This window comes from Marmota monax, unplaced genomic scaffold (genome assembly GCF_021218885.2).
Source record: "Marmota monax isolate L192 unplaced genomic scaffold, Marmota_monax_Labrador192_F-V1.1 WCK01_AAM20220418_F8-fsc00007, whole genome shotgun sequence".
In the NCBI taxonomy this organism is placed as follows: domain Eukaryota; kingdom Metazoa; phylum Chordata; class Mammalia; order Rodentia; family Sciuridae; genus Marmota; species Marmota monax.
The window spans coordinates 19,734,752-19,757,889 of record NW_026692781.1 but is presented as its reverse complement, the minus strand read 5'-3'; the positions used below and the strand labels follow the sequence as shown (position 1 = coordinate 19,757,889).

The 23,138-nt window shown below is 36.6% G+C and overlaps 1 pseudogene; it reads right to left on the bottom strand.

Moving 5' to 3' along the window:
* Positions 1-12,363: 12,363 nt before the first annotated feature.
* On the bottom strand, positions 12,364-20,708 carry LOC124094641 (nucleophosmin-like; annotated as a pseudogene).
* Positions 20,709-23,138: the final 2,430 nt, after the last annotated feature.

The following is a 23,138-nucleotide window of genomic DNA, read 5'->3' as shown; positions in this document are numbered from 1 at the left end:
TGTACCTACCAATTGATCCATTTTTACATTAATCTGATTTCTGACTCTGTTACAGGTAGGTTGATTTGTTTTTGTCTTCTTTCTTTTTTTTTCTAAATCATGTTGTCTTCCTGTGCTTTATGAAAGTGTTTCTGTACATCAGTTTAAATTCATTATGAAAGAAGGCCCAGTAGGAACTTCCTGACCTTACATACCTTTCTTCTTTTCAACAACCATTATCTTCCTCTTTCCCCCCTTCCTACATGTTAATTGACCACTAATAATGCTCCATCTGGCATGCTGATGCCAGGGTCCTACCTGAGAGGGCTACTGGGCCTTAGCTTCCTATGAGCTAGCCACCCAGCTGTGTCAGGTGACTGAAAGCTGCCTGGCCAATCTTGACATTCATTTGCTCTTTAGATGGCAGACAACAGGAAATTAAAGTGAGATTTCATGCTCAGTAGGTCTCTTGGATTTCATTGATTTTCTTCTTTCTGCTCTTTCAAGATTGGCCACTTTCACTGGCAGAAAGGAAGGCCCTTGTGAAGTATGCAACAATGTTTAACGTCATGAAAAAGATTTTTGTAGAACAGGGCAGTGGTCCTGGATTACTTGCTTGCTTTGGTGCCATTTGAATCATTAGTTTTAATTCAATAGAAAATTGTATTCTTACTTCATTTCACAGAGTCCCAGTTTTCTTTTTGATGTGGAGAGTCTAGAGGTATCTACCTCCACAGGTCGCCACTGGGATAGAATGAGACAAACCTAGTAAAGTTTTGAACACATGATCTGGTAGACAGTTCTAAAAAAATAATCCTTGTTATGGTCATCATACAAACCAGATTCCATAACTAGTCAAAACCTAAAGTTGTTGTTTCTGCTTCATGCCTTGTTTCATTATTGAAGTGCAGAAGAGAGTAAATGGGCTAAAGTTATGATTGGAAAGATCTTGGCTACGGAGTTCATAGGAAAAAGAAAGAAGCTGGGGACAGAGTGATGAATTCAAATACCATCTTGCTCATGCTGTAGTTGTATAATCTGGTCAGTTCCTTAACCTCTGAGGCTCAACTACTTTACCTTTAAAATGTGGACAATCAGATTATCTCAGTCATAAGGAGATGAATGAGCATACTGTGGCACGTTGCTCTCAGTAAGTCATAGCATCCAAGGAAGATGTATTTGAATTTTAGTGACTATCAAGAAGATGGGAGAGAAATAATTCTTTAGCTTTTTTAAGAGAGTTTTTATTTCACAGATAGAACTTTAAAACTGAGAGAGACAGAGTAACTTTCTCAGGCTTTTTTTCTCACAAAGCTTGCAACTGTGACATGGATGTGAAGAGTAGAAAGAGGTGTTTCTGAATTGAAAGCCCATAAGGGAAGCAGGGAGAGAGACAGAGTGTCTGGATTGATGTACATGGCCACTTCTCTAAAGGTGGCGGTGACTGTAATTATCAACCGTGGGTGTGTGTTGGGGGAAGAAGGGAAGAAAGAGAGAGAGACAGAGAGACATGGAGTCTTTTGTGCCAGGCTAAAAAATGCTTAGATGGAGTGAGTGTGAGGGAAAGAACATGATGTCAGGTGAGGTTAAAAGTGGACACTCAGCGGGATCACTCATGATCCTGATGGTCAAGCTCATTTACCTGGGCTATTGAAGGTTTTTTAGCATTTTGTAGAAAAATATGTAGTTAGAATTCAGCCAACCTTGTGTCCATGAGATTAATCTGAGTATGGAAGTGGAAATTATGCTGGTATCCTCTCTCGCAGAGTCCAGACACATTTTACTCAGGAGCTCATTCTCCCACCTGTGTGCTGTCAATTTCTTCCTGTGGCCTTTGCACTAAGTGACAAACACATTTCACTCTAAGTTTTAACAGCTCTGGAAAAAATTGCCTTTTATCAGAATCAGATGTCCTGTCCCAGCTGGAAACATTGTTTGGTGGAGTTCTGTTCACAGTTTCAAGGGTCAGGAAACTGGGAGCACGTTGGCTGGGTAGTCCTTGCTCAGAAGTTTTGATGGGGCTGCATTCAAGATGGCGCCTTGTCTCTGAAGGCGTGGCTGAGGTTCTTCAGTCTGCTTCTAAAGTGGCTTCCTCATGTGTCTTTTGTTAGGAGGCCTTAGTCTCTCACCACACCAGCATTTCCACAGAGCTTCGCAGAACATGGCAGCAGCCCTCCTCCCACGTAAGCAAAGAACACAGAGAGACAGGTGATAGGCAGTTTTGAAAGGTATTCTCTGTCCTTTATCCTGTGTGTTTACCTCTTTTCTGAAGGGTAGTTTGCATATTTTTCTCCCTGGATCCTTGATTCCAAAGGAAGGACCTTATTTATACCAGTAGCCTAGTAGTCCTTTTCTGTCATTGTATTGGAGATATGGCCAATCGGTTAGTTACCCAACAAGCCTGGCTCCCCAGTGATCACTAGGCTGTCCTCCTCAAGCCCACAGGTTCACATAAGACATCGTTCTACCACAATCAGTGGTTGAAGGCAGCTTCCCCCCACCCCGCTGCCTTATTTTATAAATAAGGGAATCTTATTAAGTCTTAGTCTAAGTCAGGAATTTTGGCTAATCTACTCCACCTAGAATTAATTCTTATTCTCCCATGTGCTCTTCAGGCCTGTGCATTAAACATTATCTTTGTTTGGAAAGCCATTTTTCAGAATTTTACATATCTTTTTGCTTTGTCTCTTTAGAAGTCTTTCCTAACCAACCTACTTAAGGTAAAACACAATTCCTATTTTGTGCCTCCCACTAAAATATAAATTCCACGATAACAAGGACTTTGTTGAATTTGTTTACAGCTGTAGGCCCAAGGCCTTGCAGAAAAACTGGTTTGCAGTATGAACTCAACTTTTTTTTCCTATTTCTATATTTTTATTGCTGCATTATACTTGTATATAATGATAGCATTTCTTGTTACATATGCATACATGCGCACAATACAACAATATAATCTGTCAAATATCACTCCCCAACACTTTCTCCCTCCCTCCCTCCCTCCCACCCCTTGGTTTCTTTCCTATTTGATTTTTATGAGATCCCCACCCCATCCCACCTTTCTTTTTCTTTGTTAGCTTCTGCATATGTAACTCAACGTGTTTTTTAAAATAGATCAGTGAATATAATTATGATGTCATATTTACCAAGGTTATGCAAACTTGAAAAGGAGGACAGGGGGAAGAAAGGAAATTAACATGAAAGCTTGAATACGCTTTGTGTTGCTCTTTCTAAGACCTAATTATGTTTCAGATTAAAATTTTTACCATATTCTCAATTTCTTATAAAATAGGATTTAACTATGCACTATACTGGGTACTTTGAATACATTATCCTATTTAACCTGCATATATCTATGAGGCCATGCTCAAATTTATTTTGCCCATTAGTGACAAAGAGATTTCAATGCTTGAATATATTTAATTATATACCTAACAATGTTAAGTACATAATAATCACTCACTAAAATAGGGAAGCAATAAATTCTACTGTGTTGTAACTAAATACCCATTATATATCTGTTTTTGAGTCTATATCTTATAGACTATAATTATGAGCTGTGAACATAATCTACTTTTTAATTTTCAATATTTAACTACAAACAAATAAAATAGTTGACAATATAGATGGTGCATGGAGTCCACACTGAGAGAACTCTTTGCCCTAAGTTTATTGTTTTCTTGGTTTTTCCGTAGGACAAGTCATGGAAACCACAAGTAGCCATTTGGGGCTCAGAAGCTTTTTCTTTAATCAAATGAATTACTGTTATCTTGAAACTTACCTTTGTAATAAATGAACGAAAAGATAAGTATAGGGTATCACATCTTCTAAATAGCTATCAAAATTCCCATTTTTCTAGTAGAATTCCCATTTTTCTCTGAGTGTTAAACCTTTAAAAGTGCAAATACTTAAGCATTTAGGTTACTTAGTAACATATGCCATGGGAAATATATCCAAATGAAGTTGTCAAAGAGCTCTAAAGTTCACTGGTGAGCAAATAATCCTCCAAGGCTGTCAGGGTCTAAGGGGACTTTTATTCAGCCAGGGAGTTACGTTGTTGACAAGAAGCTTACTAAACACCGAATAGAAGAAAACCCATTTACTAGAAATGGGCCATTTGGTGCATCAAATCAATGGTTAATCTTAACCTGGCAGAGAAACACAGGCATTGTGTTAGCTTACTAGAATGCACATGGGTCATGCATTTTCTTTCTCATTTGTTCCAATCACAAACCAATTCAGCTTTCTGGGTTGTGTTCCGAAGAATATGCCATGGGTGCGTGAAGAGAAATTGAGAAATAGCGTGCAGAAAATTTAGATTATATAATCTATTTAGGGAAATACTTAAATATAGCAAATTGTAATCAAGCCTTCTGCACTGCTTTAGCAATGTGAATGTAGATTAGTTTTCTTCATGCAAAATTATGAAAACTTTAATTCTATGTGTATTATTTTCAGCAATCTAGAGAATATTATTGAATTTGAAATTTAAAACATTTTGCAAGAACTTTGAGCAATATGGTAATTATTTCAATCTAAAGTAAAATTGGATCTTTTGGAAAGGCAAGACAAAGCTTAGTCAAGCATTATGCCATTAATCAACAGCTCTACAGGGAGAAGCCTTGGCCTTAAAAGTATCTGTCTGATATTAAGGAGGTATTCAGGAGTGGAAGAATAAAGAAATAATACTCACATAAGACTTGAAGGTTAGTGTAAGGGCTGTAGATTTTACTCCAAATAAGTCTGGAAGTCTTTGAGAAGAGAAGTAACATTATGTAACTTACATTACAAAATGAATTTCCCTGGCTAATGTGTTCAGAATAACTTTTAGGAGGGAAAGCATGGAAGGAGGGAGATCAGTTCAAAGGTTGATGCAGCAACTTGGTAGAAATGTTTATGGATTGAACTGAGAAAGTAGTAGGTGAAGTGTGGAGAAATTGTTAGTTTCTGGATATATTTTTTAAGATACAGCCAATAGGAGTCATTAGTGAATTGGATTTGTAGTGTGTGATAAAGAGAGGAATAAAGGATGTTCCAAATCTTTCAGATGAGCAATTGGAATGATTGAGTTGACATTCAGTGAGATGGAAAATCCTTCCAGAAGAGATTTGGGTGAGATAATCTGGAGATGTTTTGTACATATAGTTATTGATATACTACTAGATATATCCAGCAGTTAGTTGTCTATGAGTCTGCAGTTCAGGTAAGAGCTCTGGGATCATTGTTTAGTTAGGATCAATCAGTACACACATTGTATTTAAAGTTATCATACAGGTTATGAAGGTAGCTTGTGGAGAGAAGACGTCAAATATTGACTATTCCATACTTTGTTTACAACCAGAGATATGAAAAATTATGCTCTATATGTGTAATAAGAATTGTAATGCATTCCAATGTCATATATAAATAAAAAAGAAAAAAAATGAATATTTCAATGTTTAAAAAGTGGGAAAATACAGAAAAAAATGAAGGAGACTAGAAATAATGTATTTTGATATAAATGAGATAGGATGGAAGCCAATTGAAAGATTTTGACAGGGAGTAAGATCAGCTGGGTCAAATACTGTGTCTGTTAGGTAGGATGAAGCCTGAGAAAGAAGAGGAGATCATTGGCAACCTTGAAGCAGCAGTGATTAAGGCCCTATTGAATTGCATCCAACAAAACAAAATTTAGAGATACAGCAAGCCTTTTGTGGAGTTTTTCTATAAAGGTGAGCAGAGCAAGGATGGTGGATGTGACATAAAGTTATATGCAATATAGAGTATATTACTGCATGTTCATGTGCTAATGGGGGATGATTCAGTAGAGATGGAAAATTTGATGATGCCTTAAGAAGAGTAGAGTTCTTTGAATAGTACTCTGGAGAAGGTGGAGCATGATGGTATCCTGGGCACAGGTGGAGAGGACATCCTAAGATAAAAGAGGAGAGGATGGATTATTTTGACATGGGATGCATATCACTGTATAGGTATGGAAGTGGGAGTTTGTGATAAATCTCTTCTAATTGCTTCAGTATTCCCATGTAGTGGAAGCCAGATCATTATGATAGTGGATGTGTTAAAGGTTTGAGGGAATGGAGAAGCTGTGAAATACTCACAAGAAAGTTAAAAAAAATGTTAGCAAAATATACTTCAGTTGTTTGGTTAGCTTCCTTGAGGTTAATGATCTTGACATTAAAGTGAGACCTGCCAGCACCATGATATATTTTTCTCCACTCACTTGTTCCAGCATGATTGCAGGTTCAGAGCAAGTATGGGGTTTGGATTTAATTAAGGGTGGGCAAGGTGACTGAGGTTGCAAAATGTAAGCTCGGCAAGGAAAGGGGTTAGAACATAATGGTGATAGCACATTGAGAAAAGAAAAAAATAATCAAAAGTTTGTAGGTCTTAGTGAGTAGAAGACATATTGAAAAACTTGTTCCAGAAGAAATGAGGAAACAGGAGTGATAGAGAACAATGTTTAAAATTGAGGTCTTGAAGGAAGGGCAGTTTTGGGCATGTTCATGGGAATGTGTGGCATTAGATGGTCTAGACAAAATTATTTAAAGAGTATAGGTCAAGAAACTACATAGATATTAAAATCACTAAGATTAGGAGAGCAGTAGTATTGGGGGAAAGGGCAGTGATAAGATCTCAATTATATTGTGAACATCATGTTGTATTTTAATTGAACAAAGTACATAGGAATTAGAACACACCGATGACTTTATTTTGTGGGACAGTTTTCATAGGCTACTATATTTAACAGTTCACAGTAGCTATTACATTTTTCACTGGATGGATAAATTGAAAATCATTATTCACAAGTTATTGGTTCCTTGGGTGTAGGTATAAGACAAATGTTTGGCATGCACATCCATTCATGGCTCCCACCACATCTTTGTGCTTGGCTGTCACCTTTCAACCACAATCATTAACAGAATCTTCTTGTGCAAAAATGTGGGAGATATCTAATACACACTAGAAAAGCAAGTCCTGCTAGAAGACCATTTATTTTGTCATTCTGGCTAGAAATATTCCAAGTTCACCTGATCTTTTCTTACAAACTAAGTAAACCATATATGTGAAAGCATAAAAATCTATTATTAGAGTTAGACATAATCTGGACAATAGTATATGTAATTAATTATACATTTCTTATTTACTTTTCCATAGTTATAATTGGACCCTAAAATTAGAGGAAGAAAGTCTATGGTGGTGTGAATTTGGCTTAGCCCTCATAATAATAACAGCTACATTTGAAGGGAAAAGAAGAGGAAGATCTCAGATTTTAGCATGCTGAAAAATTCAAAGATATTTAAACTCACGGTTCAAGAAATTACCCGTATGCAACTGAGTCGAATTGTTATGTGGTGTCTCTTTTTGACAATAAACATAATGTACTATTTTTTTGATGAATATCCAGAAGTAGGACTGCTGTATCATGTGATAGGATCAGTTTTAATTTTTTTGAGGAACCTCCATAAAGTTTTCCACAGTGACTGTTTTGCTTTGCTCTCCTCCCAACAGTATGCAAGGGTTTCAATTTCTCTACATCCTCACCAGCTCTTGTCTTCTCTTTCCCTTCCTCCCTCTCTTCCTTCTTTTTTCTTTTTATCTCTCTCTCTCTCTCTATTTCTTTGCTCCCCTCCTCCTTCTCTATTTCTCTTCCTTCTTTGATAATAGCTATTCCCACATGTGTGAGGCGAAATCTCAGTGTGATGAGATTTCACTATTTAATTAGTGATGCTGAGCACATTTTCATATACCTGTTGATAATTTGTATCTCTTCTTTGGAGAAATATCTATTTGAATCTTTAGCCTATTTCAAAATTTATTTATTAGGGTTGAGTTGCTGTTGTTATTGAATTATAGGGGTTCCATGTGTATTTTGGAGTTAATCCCTTTTCAGTGTACAAATATTTTCTCCCATTATGTGGGTTATTTTTTACTCTTTTGATTGTTTCCCTTGCCCTGCAGAAACTTTTTAGTTTGATGTAGTCTCACTTGTCTATTTTTGTTTTTGTTGCTAATGCTTTTGATGATGTATCCATGAAACCATCACCTAGACCAGTATCATGAGGCTTTTACCTACATTTTCTTAGTTTTTGTTGTCTGTATTTTTAATTTGTCCTTTTCAGATCTACATGACAGTAGAGTGTATTTTGACATATTATATATCCCTTTCTTGTGGTTGTACATAATGTGGAGTTACACTGGTCATGTATTCACGTATGAACAAAGGAAAGTTATGTCTGATTTATTCTACTGTTTTTCCTATTCCTATCCCTCACTTAATTCCCCTCTGTCTAACCCAGCGAATTTTTATTTCTGCTTTCCTTTTGTGTGTTAGCTTTTGCATATCAGAGGGAATATTCAGCCTTTGGATTTTTGGGATTGACTTATTTCACTTAGCATGATATTCTTCAGTTTCATCAATTTACTGGCAACTGCCATAATTTCATTCATCTTTATGGCTCAGTAATATTCCATTGTGTATATGTACCACATTTTCTTTATCCATTCATCTGTTGAAGGGCATGGTCAACAAATATATGAAATAATGTTCAACATCTCTAGCAATTAGAGAAACGCAAATTAAAACTATGCAAAGATTCCATCTCACTTCTGTCAGAATGGCAATTATCAAGAATACAAGTAGCAATCAATGTTGGTGTGGATGTGGGGAAAAGGTACACTTATATATTGCTGGTGGGACTTCAAATTGGTGCAACCACTCTGGAAAGCAGTATGGAAGTTCCTCAGTAAACTTGGAATGGAACCACCATTTGACCCAGTTATCCCATTCCTCAGCATATACCCAAAGAACTTAAAATCAGCATACTACAGTGATGCAGGAACCTCTTGTATAAAGAAGTAGGAGATAGAATTCTGTCAATGCTTATAGCATCTCAGTTCACAATTGCTAAGCACTTTCTTTTAGAAGCTTTATATTTTCTGGTCTTAACATTATGTCTTTAATCTGTGTTGAGTAGATTTTTGGTGTAGAGCAATATATGTCTCCAAATTCATTATTTTGCATGGGAATGTCCACTTTTCCCAACATCATTTGTTGAAGACACTATATTATATCCATGGTATATTCTTGGAACCCTTGTGAAAGATGAATTTATTTCTGGACTCTCTAGTCTGTTCCATTGGTCTATATGTCTGCCTTTATCCCAATTGCATACTATTTTAGCTACTATTTCTTTGTAGCATATATATAAGAAATTGAATCCAGTGGCTCTTTACCACTGAGCCACATCCCCAGCCCCATTTATATATTTTATTTAGAGACAGGGTCTCACTGAGTTTCTTAGGTTCTCAAGTTACTGAGGATGGCTTTGAACTCTTGCCTCAGCCTCCCCAGCCTCTCAGATTACAGGTGTGCACCACCACAGCTGGCTATAACATATTTTAAAATAAGAAAATATGATGCCTCCAGCTTAGTATTTTCTCTAGTTTCTATAGGAAATATAATCTATTTATATTACATCTAGGTTCTTTTGCATTTTCATATGAATTTTAGAATTGTTTTTTTCTATATAAAAATAAGTTCCTCAAGAGATATTTGCACTCCTTTATTCCTTGTAGCACCTGTGATGATAGTCAAGACGTAGAAATGATCTAAATATCTGTCAACAGATGAGTGGATTCAGAAAATACGGTAAAGTAGTCATTCAATGGAATACTATTTAAATAGACCTAAAAAAGAAGGATGTCCTGCCATGTGTGATAATATTCATAAACTGTGTATACATTATGCAATGTGAAATAAAGCAGGCACAAAAGGCATATACTGCATGATTCTGATGATATGAAGAATCTAAGGTAATTAAACTCACAGCATCAGAGAGTAGAATGGTGGTTACCAGGGGATTGAGGTAGGGGGAGGGACTACTGGGAAATTGCCAATCAATGGGCATAAAGTTTCAATTATAGATGGTCAATAAGTTCTAGAAATCTGTGTCTATAGTTAACATTGTACATATAGTAAATCATGCTTATGCTAAACACTCAAATATTTGCTAAGTGGGTAGATTTTACGTTATGTGTTCTTACCACAACAAAACAAAATTTGAAAAAATGGTAATGATGAAGCACAAATGCTATTATTATCTGTGAGACATCAAAGTTATCTGTCATCTACATTTTGAAATAAATTATTTTAAACTGTAAAATAAGATTATATGTGAAATTGTTTCAAATAAAAGCAAAATGCTTATTACATCTTATAGTTTTATTTATTTTTTCTATAATTAGTATCATAGTTTGACTTTTAAGTTGTCTCAAGTAGGGTCATTGTCTACCTTTAACTGGAGAAGAATGTTCTAAGGATTAACTTTATAATTGCATTGCATTTTTTATTTGGAAGTGATCCTAGAATTCAACTCATGTCACTTTTTTTTTAACAAATAAGAGAACTGGAGAACAGGGGATGATGTGTTCAAGGTCACATTATTGAAGAAAATTTTGCAATTAGAAAGTAAATTTATCACCCATATCTACTATATACTACTGCCATTCAAATATTAATTGTAAATAATTTTGGCAAGTTAACAACTTGACACTTGGAAATGTTAATGATTCTTCACCTTTAAAGAGCTTGCTCAATTAAGAAAGATATTCTGCTGTTACAACAGCACTGTAGACATATAATTGGAGTCTGGGGGAATCTAAGCATTGACATCTATGACGGTGGCATTTCTAAGTAAAATCTGATCATAAACTTTGAAGTGTGTTAATGATTACTAGTAGTATTATTCTAGAAATATATAAGCAAGTTTCTTTTTTCCAAAATATTTATTTCTGTTCTAGATTGTAAAAGCATGAGAAGATGCATAACTACTTCTAAAAATTCACATATTCAGCTGTTAGTAGTAGTTATACTATATTCAAAGGCAAAGAATCATATTTCCTCATATATAAGAAAGAAGAAAAATTTACTGTGAATTTCTTGATTAACCTTTAGCCTACTTTCTACATTACAACTCTAATATTATAACATCCTTATTTCAAAGAAATACTTCTTTAAATTCTTAGGAATATAACAAATTTTTGTTACTTATTGAAAAAGGAACAAACAATTGGAACTAAACAGATTATTTAAAGGACTTATGAATGCATTTACAGGACTTTTGAATGCATTTACAAGTAGTACTGTGTCTAATCTCTTCACTTTCCTTCAGGACATAAGGGTTTCTGAATTCTTCTAGATCATCGTACCAGAGAGAATTTATTTCGTTTATCAGATATTTCATTCATCAGGTTATAGTTGCTGCAGTGAGTCATAGAAAACTATCTGCCAGCATTGTGAGAAAATCTTATTCTATTCAAATTCTTAGAGACATCTTGTGATTAAAGATATTTCATGGATATTGAGACTTAAAAAATTAAAATTAAGCTTAGACAATATTTACTACTTTTAGCAACTATATCCTGAGTATTGTTAACAAAGAGTAAAAAAATCATCATTAATTATATTCTTAGTTGATAACATTCTGTTATCAAAAATAAAGTATTGTATCCCAAGATACAAGTCCTCTGGAAAGTTACTTATCAAGATGAATTTTTTCAGAGTCTAAACTTGAAATGCTTTAGGACTTTGTGAACTACATTTTATTGGGGGCAGAGTGGGAATCAGGAGTAGTAAGAGAGGAAAGTGTATTTCACGTTCACCTGCAATCAGCATAAAGTCCAGAATAATAGTGGCCAACATAGATATAATTTATTTATCTTCCTGACATTTGTGTCTAGCAGTAGGTGATTCAGGACTGGTGTGGTCCTCTTACAGCATCAGGGAGGGAGTTTCTTTCTCTATTGTGTCTATTCTACCCTTGTCACGTCAGGACTAAGTATGACCACTCCACTTCTAGGCATCTTGTGTGAATTCTGGACAACAAGAAGTAAAGTAAAAAAAGAAGGAATAAAGAATACAGCTGGCTTCCTATGACGAATGATTCCTTATTTCTGTTAAGAATGATTTGATGAGCATATCTTACACTTTTTGGTCACTTTGAACTCACATGGTTACAAACAACTTCAAGGGAGGTCGCAAAAGTCCTCTTTCTTCTGGGTGTTCATTGGTTCAGCTAAAAATCAGACTTTATTACTAGAATTGATAATACTTACTTGCTACTGTAAGTAGTAAGCATTCTTTTTTTGCATTAACAAAGAGAAAATAGCTTTTTAATGCAGTTTTTGAAACAATTCTTTTAATGGGAATTGTTTAAATCTTGTCTTGGAACTAAGCATATAGCTTAAAATAACATAAGCTTTTTTTTTTTTTTTTTGCAAAATACGATTTTAATTGAGTGGGATTTCTCAAATAATAGAAATGTTTTAATTATGCAAGTGATTATTAACCCAAATAAAGAAATAAAGCACAGTAGCAGTCATGTCAGTTTATATTATCTGATATTTAAAGAATGTTTCTACACTTGCTTGCATTTTTGCTTTAATGTCTTCTACAGAACTAGGTCCTTTTGATGTTTTAGGGAGATTTTTTTCTGTTTTTTTTTGAAGGAGGCTTGACCTTTTGATCTTGGTGTTGATAGTTTTAAGTCTTTTCCACTCTGGTTTGATTGTTGTGCATTTTTGGCTGGAGTGTCTTGTGTAGATTTCTTCATTGGAAATTTTTCTTCAGTTTCCTCATCATCAAAATCATCATCATCATCTTATTCTTCTGCATCATCATTATCATCTTTATCAGCAGCGAGTATTACTTTTTACTGGGGAAACTTGCTAACTGTTTCCAGGGGCAGATTGTTTTCCAGATATACTTAAGAGTTTTACATCCTCCTCCTCCTCCTCTTCATCTTCTGATTCTGCACCTTCCTCCACAGCTACTAAGTGCTGCCCGCTAATATGCACAGACCCTGAAATCCACTTCAACCTTAAGACCACAGGTGATGTAATTTCAAAGCCCCCAAAGGAAACCATTGGCTGTACAATGTTGCAAGTTGCCGCAGTCTGGCTGGGCACAAATGCCGCAGTCTGGCTGGGCACACAATCACGAGCCACCACACAGCTTGTAGATTCAAACAGCAACTCTTTATTCCCGAACTCACACCAGCCGTCTACAAACACGTTCTGGGGAAATCCACGTTCTCTGCCCAAATCCACCCCCACTGGGCTTCTGTCTCCCAAAAAATACTGTCTGAATCCCGTGAGAACTCAAGGGGAACTCAGGCAGCAGGATACGCCCTATTCCCAGCAGGAATAATCTTAAACCTGGAACGCCCTAAACCCGATTATCCTAAACTGGGAACACACTAATCCGCCCTGGTCCTTGAGCAAGGCCACCTACATGCAATGTCACTGCAAAATGTCCTATTTCCACAAGTCCTTCCACTAAGCAACATGGGGTACGCTGGCAAGGATATTGTCATACCTACTTGGCTAATGGCTCCCAGCATCTCCCCGCTTCTGATTATTTAAACAACAAGCAATGTGGCTTAAGGACCGTGCCTGGTAGGTTGTCCAATTCAACATATGGTTCTTACCCGTCATGGGAAAAACTGACCTTTAGGCGTCAGCCTCCTGTCTTAGGTTGATACCACTGCAATTGGATCATACCCGTCACTGACTACCGGTCCAGCATACAGCCATACTTGTGGATAGGTCTATGCACCAGTGGGGGGATGAGGTTCTTTGCCTCACCTCTGTTGGCCCCCAAATTTGGCCTTGGTGCCAGTGGGGGAGTGAGGTTAATGTGGCTTAAGGACCGTGCCTGGTAGGTTGTCCAATTCAACATATGGTTCTTACCCGTCATCGGAAAACTGACCTTTAGGCGTCAGCCTCCTGTCTTAGGTTGATACCACCGCAATTGGATCATACCCGTCACTGACTACCGGTCCAGCATATAGCCATTGGCCCCCAAATTTTAGACCATCACTAGCAGAAGGGAGGAGGATACAGAAATGCCACGACACCAAGCCAATTGACGGCTCCTTGGGAAAAATTGCATCACTGGTGACACCATCAGCAAAGATATGCCAGCACTACCACAATTAACATGGGGTGCGCTGGCAAGGAAATAAAAATTGCATCACTGGTGACACCATCAGCAAAGATATGCCAGCATTACCACAATTCGCTGCACCAAACGATAGTTACATAGTCCAGGCAAGTTCTGCAAGCAGTTCAAAGCGGAGGAATCTATCAATATGTCCATTTCCTCCCAAAATCCGTTTCCTCCCAAAGTAAGTTGACTCCTTGATTGAGCATTACTTGTTGACTTATATTCATTGATGCATCAGTTTATACAGTATACTGTGATAGCTATCATAGAAGCTGTAGTTTGGTTTTATCTTTGTCTTCACCGGCACTGGGATGAAGATAGGAATTCTGGCAATGATGCTAAAGAGACATTATCCTGAAAAGAATTATTAAATATAATGAAAAGGAAAGGTGAAAGTAAACAAACAGATCTGTTAACCTACATTAAAAACAATCCTTAACAGCTGTTTACCTAATTTAAATTAGTAAACAAACAGATCTGTTAACCACCTTTAAAAACAATCCTTAACAGCTGTCTACCTAATTTAAATTAAACCATTTAAATCACGTGAATAAAAAAATAATAATAATTCAGATCCATTTTTTCATGAGCGCTCCTCATATAAGAAATATGGACATACGCACATACAGACATACAACACAAAACACAAGAGTGCACACAAACGTACAACTCATAAGAAAATAGTAAAGGCCTTGTAGCTTTACCTGGGTGAAATCTCCATTGCAATGTTTAAAAACTCCACAGTCAAAAAATAAAACTGATCAGAAAAACATTAACCTAGGTTTGTATGAGCTCAAAAAATAAAAATATAACCTTATGATGTGGAAAAATGCAATAATAAAATAGCTATTGAAAAAAGCATCCTGGTTAATCACTGTCGCAGATGTAAGAATGGCCAAGCTGGAGTTCTGGATATCAGCTGTTATGGATTTGAGTCAAATCATCTTCTTTTCGATCTGTAGAAATTGTTTTAGTTAATCTCCCTGGAATCCAAATGGGCTGCTGTTCTCCCTGTGGAAACACACAAACAGAGCCCCGACTCCAGACAATCACTGGGTCAGGACCTTTCCATTGTCCTGTTAGAATATCTTTCCAAAGTACGTTAGGCTTATGTACATTTTTTGGATACATGTGTCTCTCCGCAGCACTAAGTCCTGATGAATCCAAATTTAAAAAGTTTAGAGTAAAAAGCGTTATTTTAAGTTTATCTTTGGGGGATATATACCCCCTTCCAATTCCCTCTTTTTGCTTTAATAAGTATGTTTTAATAGTTTGATGAGCTCTTTCAACTATGCCTTGTCCCTGTGGATTGTATGGGATTCCTGTTATATGAGTAATACCAAATGATGAGCAAAATTGTTTAAAAGAGGTAGAGGTATAGCCAGGACCATTATCGGTTTTTAACTGTTTAGGAATGCCCACAGTGGCAAAATTTTGTAAGCAATGAGCTATAACATCTTTAGTTTTTTCTCCGGCATGAAGGGAGCCCATCAAAAATCCGGAAGAAGTGTCGACTGTAACATGTAAATATTTTAATTTTCCAAATTCTGGCAAGTGTGTGATGTCCATCTGCCAAATATGGTTAGGTATCAGTCCTCTAGGATTGACTCCAAGATTAACTTGTGGTAAAAAGGTCACACAATTTTGACATTGTTTTATTATATGTCTGGCTTGTTCCTTAGTTATTTTAAAACGCTTTTATAAAGTATTAGCATTAACATGAAACCTTTTATGAAAATTTGTAGCTTCTTCAAATGTAGAGAAAATATGTATGTCATGTGTAGTTTTATCTGCTAAATCATTGTCCAAACTAAGGGCTTCAGGCAATCCTGTATGTGCCCTAATATGTCCTATAAAGAATGGATCTTTTCTGTCCCAGATTAGACTTTGTATAGTGGAAAACAAAGAGAAAACAGTAGAGGAAGGGGAAATCCTACCAGCATCTTCAAGAGATACTATAGCATTAACTACATACTGACTATCAGAAAATAAATTAAATACAGAATCTTTAAACATCAAAAAAGCTTGTAAAACTGCATTAAGCTCTATCTTTTGAGCTGATTGTTTGGGTACTAAAAATGTAAAAGTTCGATCTTGGGGTAACTACTGCTGCTGTACCATTATTAGACCCATCAGTGAATATATTTGGAGCATTCATGATAGGTGTTTTTCTTGTCATTTTAGGAAAAACTACAGGATGCTTAGACCAAAAAGACAACAAAGGATTAGATGGTAAATGATTATCAAATGAAACATTAGATTTACACATGATTATTGCCCAAGTATTTAACTCATTAGCTAACTCATCAATTTGATCCATAGTATATGGAGTAATAATTTTATTGGGAGAAGTTCCAAACACTCCCTTCGCTGCTTTTATTCCTTTGAGTATTAATTGTCCTACAGCCTCAGGATACCTAGTAAGAATAGTGTTAGGAGAATAAGATAAATGTATCCACAATAATGGACCTTCTTGCCAAAATACTCCTATAGGAATATTTTTTGTTGGTAGTACAATAAATAATAAAGGCAAACTTATATCAATTCTATCCAAATGTATATTTTCCATATATGTTTCAATAATTTTTAATGCCTTTCTTGCTTTAGGAGTTAACATGAGGGGTGAATTTGGATCTGATGGACCTTTTAGAATATCAAATAAAGTTCCCAACTCTCCTGTTGGTATACCTAGATAAGGCCTTATCCAATTTATGTCTCCCAATAACTTTTGAAAGTCGTTAAGTGATTTGAGTTGATCTACTCGTATTTGAATTTTTGGTGGACGGACCATGGTTGAGGATAATAGAACTCCTAAATAATTAATTGGAAAATTTAATTGTACTTTATCTATTGCTATCTCTAGATTATAATTTTTAATAAGTTTGTAAGTGTGGCATAACATTCCAGCAATATATTTTTATCTTTATGTGCCAATAATACATCATCCATATAGTGAAATATTTGTAGTTCAGGATTTTGATTTCTAAGTGGCTGGATTGCTTTGTTAACATATATTTGACACATAGTTGGACTGTTAGCCATCCCTTGAGGGAGTACTTTCCATTCATATCTCTGATCAGGTCCTTCATGATTTAATGCAGGGATAGTAAATGCAAAACGTGGACTATCCTCGGGATGAATTGGAATTGAAAAAAAAACAATCTTTAATATCTATAGCTAAAACATGCCAGGTTTTTGGCAGAGCAGACAATTTTGAGCAGGTCCCATAATAACCATCTCATTATTAATGGCTCTTAAATCTTGCAATAATCTCCATTTACCAGATTTCTTTTTGATGACAAAAATGGGAGTATTATGGGGAGATATGGAAGGTTGTATATGTCCTTCCGCTAATTGTTGTTTGACCAGATCATGGGCTACTTGTATCTTTTCTTTAGTCAGGGGCCACTGAGGAACCCACACTGGTCTTTCTGATTTCCAAGTAATTTTGATTGTCTCAGTGGCCCTTTCTGAAAATCCAACCCATGTCTGTCTGTTCCTTGATCTATTTGTATTGGTGCTGCTATACCTTGCCCTTGTTTTCCTAATCTTTTTTCTTTCCTAAAGCCTTGTCTAGCCCTAGTAGTGGGCGCATTAGGATTGATGTTATTTGTTAACGTCAAATCTAATTGATCTAGGACATCTCGTCCCCATAAATTTATAGGAAGATGATCCAATACATATGGCTGTATAGTTCCTTCACATCCTTCAGGATCCTTCCAATCTAATATCATAGAACTTCTATGGGGATTAGTTGCCACTCCTAGGCCTCGAAGCGTTTGAGTGGCTTGTTGTAATGGCCAATGTTTTGGCCATTCTTGACGAGATATGATGCTAAGGTCAGCTCCTGTGTCCAGTAGCCCATTAAACTCATGACCTTGAATATTTAGTTTTAGCATTGGGCGAGAATCTAAATTTAAAGACAACATAGCCCAATCTACACCTGTGGAGCCTAATCCCCTGGAACCTCTTTCTACACTATGACTAGGAAATTTATTATGTAGGCTGGGTATTATTAACAACTGTGCTATTCTATCTCCAGGTGAAATTACTGATATACCTCTTGGAGAACTAGCTATAATTTTTATTTTACCTACATAATCGGGATCAATTACCCCAGGACTTATCATAAGTCCTTTTAATGTAGATGAACTACGTCCCAGTAATAAGCCTACTGTTCTTTGGGGAAGAGGTCCTTTTACTCCTGTGGGAATGATTTGAACTCCCATCTCTGGAGTTAATACTGCTCTGGCAGAGGCGCAGATGTCCAACCCTGCACTCCCTCGGGTTTGTCTGATGAGGGATTTAATGGACAATGTGTCCTGGGCACTACCCTGATGGTGTTGCTGGGATCCTCCACTGCCCCGTATATTTGTGGTTGTGGGTCCCGGAGCATTGGGCCCCCCTGTCCGTTTTTTGGCAATGGAGCCTGATGCCTTTCTCCACGATATCGTGGATAAATACCTGGTCTTTGTCCATTTTTTGATAAGGGAGTACCCTCTATGGTGGTTTGAGAACGGCATTCATTAGCCCAATGTCTCCCTCTACGGCATCGTGGGCAAATACCCGGTATTCTATTCCTTTGATACCTACTTTTGTTAAACCCTCCTCCTATGGGGCAATTCCTTTTAAAATGTCCTGTTTGTTCACAATCATAGCATGTTTTTGGCCTGGCATCTAAAGCCTGTTGTACTGCAGCTGCCAAGACTTGCCCTTGTTCATTAATATCTCTACATAATTTAATATATGTGTTTAAATCTTCATGTCTCCATGGTCTAATAACCTCTCTGCAGCAACGATTTGCTTGGTCATAAGCCAGTTGTTTTATTAATGGCATTGCTTGTTCTGTATCCCCCAAAATTTTGGCAGCTGTTTGAATTAGCCTATCTACAAAGTCAGCATAAGGTTCATTAGCTCTCTGTATTACCTTAGATAGCTGACCTTGTAAATCTCCATGTCCTTGTAAAGTCTTCCATGCCCTAACTGCGTCTGCAGCAATTTGTGCATATATAGCAGGATCATATTCAATTTGTTGCCGTTGACCCTCATAAGGTCCTTTTCCTAGCAACATATCTAGATTTCTTTGAGGGTAACCGGCTGCTGCATTTCGCCTAGCTGTCTCCGCACAAAATACCTCATTGGCAACCTTCCATAACAAATATTGTCCTCCATTTAGTACAGATTTACACATGCTAGCCCAATCTGCTGGCGTCATGTCCAAGTTAGTAATGGACTCGACCATGCTTACCGTGAAGGGAGCTTGGGGACCATAGGTTGTTACAGCCTCCTTTAACTGCTTCACTGTTTTAAAATCTAAAGCACGGTGAATTTGCTGCCCTCCTACCTGTTCAAGTACAGGGCATGCTAATCTTTGAGGTCCTGTCTCAGGATCCCATTTATCAACTACGGGGTTTGAGGGCCACTCAGCTGTCTCCATCGGTGGGGCTGTTGGTTGAATTACGCCCTCTTGTGATAAAACGGAGTTAGTAACAGCCTCCTGTTGTGGCCTTTTTCCTAACAACCCCTTTTCCTTTAAATTTTCTTCCTCTGACTAGCTCGAGAGACCTTCTCTTTTGCTTGATCTAAAATGTCTTTCTCCATGGTCTGAACCTCTAACAATTTACTTAACATCTTTTCGGTTTGTTTTTTACTAATTTCTAATCTACTATAAAGATAACGCAACCCAATAAGATAACACAAAACAAAACCGAAACTGAATGAAACAAAAACGGAATAAAAAATCGTTGTATCAATTTTCTCTTCCTCAGGGCCGACAAACTTCAAACCTTTAGTCAACCATTTTTTCCAGTTTGCCTGAGAAATTTCTAGGGATAGGCAGCTTGAAACAAAAACAAGATAAATCAAAACAATAACACATTGTTTTTTGAATTGGTCACCCATTCTTTTGCTCTTCCTCAGGGGAGAGCAATTTCACTTGCCTCCAAGCTTTAGACGTTCCCCGTACGAGCCGACAAATGCCGCAGTCTGGCTGGGCACACAATCACGAGCCACCACAGAGCTTGTAGATTCAAACAGCAACTCTTTATTCCCGAACTCACACCAGCCGTCTACAATCATGTTCTGGGGAAATCCACGTTCTCTGCCCAAATTCACCCCCACTGGGCTTCTGTCTCCCAAAAAATACTGTCTGAATCCCGTGAGAACTCAAGGGGAACTCAGGCAGCAGGATACGCCCTATTCCCAGCAGGAATAATCTTAAACCTGGAACGCCCTAAACCCGATTATCCTAAACCGGGAACACACTAATCTGCCCTGGTCCTTGAGCAAGGTCACCTACATGCAATGTCACTGCAAAATGTCCTATTTCCACGAGTCCTTCCACTAAGCAACATGGGGTACACTGGCAAGGAAATTGTCATACCTACTTGGCTAATGGCTCCCAGCAGCCAGTGTTACTTTAACTGGACTGCCTTCATACCTCTCATTGCCTCTGCTTCAACAACGGGCAATTCACCCTTTGCACCAGCCCCCAAACGGACCATTCTTAATGAAAAATGGTGCTTGTTTTCATCATTATATGACTTAAAGTGATAATCTTTTTCAGTCTTTAGCTCACAACTGAAAAGATAGTTTTGGGGCCTGAGGAAATTAAAATTCATATATCCATGAAATCTTCTACGGGTTGGTAGCACACACTTAGGTGGGAGAGAAGGTGGATGAAAACTAGACTGCTGCCCTCGAGAAGAGATGTGCAGGATGGAATCATGCCTGCTGTAATCACATTTAAACACAACTCAAAAGAAAATTTTTTCTGTTTTGGGCCTTGCTATGGATAGTTTCAATTAGTTTTGGTCACTTAAGTAATTTAGTTTCTGTAGAGCAAAATTGTTATTTTTTAAAAATTTTCTAAATAGTATAGTAGATGAAAATAGACAAATTGAACTTCATCAAAATTAAGACTTTTTTTGCATCATAGGACGTTATCAAGAAAGTATAAAAACACAGCTTAGTGTCATGGTGCATGCCTGTGATCCTAGTAACTCAGGAGGCCAAGGCAGCAGGATTGCAAGTTTGCAGCCAGCCTCAGTAACTTAGTGAAAGCTTGTCTCAAAATAAAATATAAAAAGGGCTGGCTTCAGGTGTAGCTGAGTGGTAAAACATCCCTGGATTCAATTCCCAGTACCAAATAAATAAGTAAGTAAATAAATAAAAATTAAAAATCACTTACAGTATGGGAGAAATGTTTTCCAAATTTCCTTTTGTAGCATCCATGAAGGATGACTAGAACGTCCCTTCAATTGCTGTTGAGAGGTTGTTCCAAGGATTCACCTGTATCATCCAAAGGTTGCAAGATCACTTGAAATATTTTCTTTCTTGTTACCATGTGCTATTGGCAATACATTAAAATTACACAAAGTAACTATGGAAAGATCAGTACCCTGGGACATACTAAGAAGTAAGTAAATATCTGGGTTAAATATTAAATTTTTATTTTTAACAACTGTGAAACAAATCACTTATATGATTTATGTGTTCATAGCTATGTAAGGCAGGTAGTTTGAAATATAGTAATAATAACAGCAATAATATCACTTTTGAGTGCTCTTGTGCTAGATAGTGTGCTATGTATTTAATATACATTATCTCTTTTGAGCTTCTGGGCAACTCATAATATAATTTTGTTTTTCCTTGTATTTAAAGCTAAAAAGAAATTCACTCCTAGACTTAGAACAAAGATATTCATTGCTGTAGTAAAAAAAAAATGCTTTTAAAACACTCCCAATTAATGTCAGACTAGGGATTGCCCTATTGTCTTGTATCTAGACCCTAGAAAAAAGAGAATAAGTTAAATTTTATTTACTCTATTCTTCAGAATTTCATAGTTCTTAATCACTGAGATTATCTGGGGATAATCCTCAGGGTTTTAACCCTATGCAATTAACATCCCTTCTTCTCCTAATCCAAAAGGATTAGCAAGGAAGAATCCTAAACACTGTGAGGAGATAATCTACTTTGTAGTAAGTGTTGCTATATTTGTAATGAAAGGAAAAATTCTAGAAAAGATGCATTTACTCTTTTTGTTTGGTGTAAGGTGTCAGACCATGTCTAGTTGTCTGTATCTCTTTAAGTACAACTGCCTGTAATTGCTGTGTAGCATCTGGTCAGGAAAAAGGGTATTTCTGTATGTATTTCTAATCAGTTACAATTAATCAACCTTGAACATTAAACAGAGTATTGAGTTCAACACACACACACACACACCACCACCACCACCACCACCACCACCATCCTAATGTGGGAAAATATTACAGTAAATTAAATAATTCAGGATATAATGATTAGTAGTATGCCTTTGAGAATCTCTCGTCTTATTGGGAATGCTTAATACACAAACATTTTGGGTTGCTCTTTTTGAATTATACTCAGATATCAGGTGTTTTTCTTTCTCTGTGTAAGGTGGTTTGGTAAAAATCTTACTGTCTTTCCTGGTAGAAACTCAAGTTGAGTTTATTTTATTGTTGATATGTATCAAATAATTTGTTTAAAAATACTTATCAGATTCAATATCTGGCACATCATTTTTGTGGAAAATCCAACTCCCTTTAGACATCCAAAATGTATGTAGCAACCAATTTTTTCTTTAAAAATAAATTCCTAAGTGTAAAATAACCCAAGGTGTACATTTGAGTAAATATTTTCTCTGAAGCTTTGCAGCTTTGTATTTTGTTGTGTGTGTGCACATATATGAAGGTGTATGTTTAAGGGTCATTGAGAGATCCCATCCTTGGAGGATGAGGTTTGGAACAAAGGAAAATTGCTTTGTGGAGGAAACAGAAAACAATCAATCACAGTCTACGAGCTATAATACCTGATTCTCTGAAATTTTCTAAAATAAAAGATGGCATAACACAGTAATGTGACTTGCTTTTATTTGACTATTATATGTAGGTTTTACATACAAGATATTCTGGATATTAATATTGTAACCATGTTATGCTCGTTAGAAGTCAACCTTAGCAATTTTATATGATCATAACAAATTCATTACCATCTATTTAGCAAGTTACTCTCAGTAACTATTAACTGAAATTACATCTTGTCTTCATGTTAATTTTTCATATGACTCAAATAGAATTGTTTTCTAGATATTTTCAGCCGAGTGGAAGAGATTGTTTTACAAGACAGCTGTGGAATA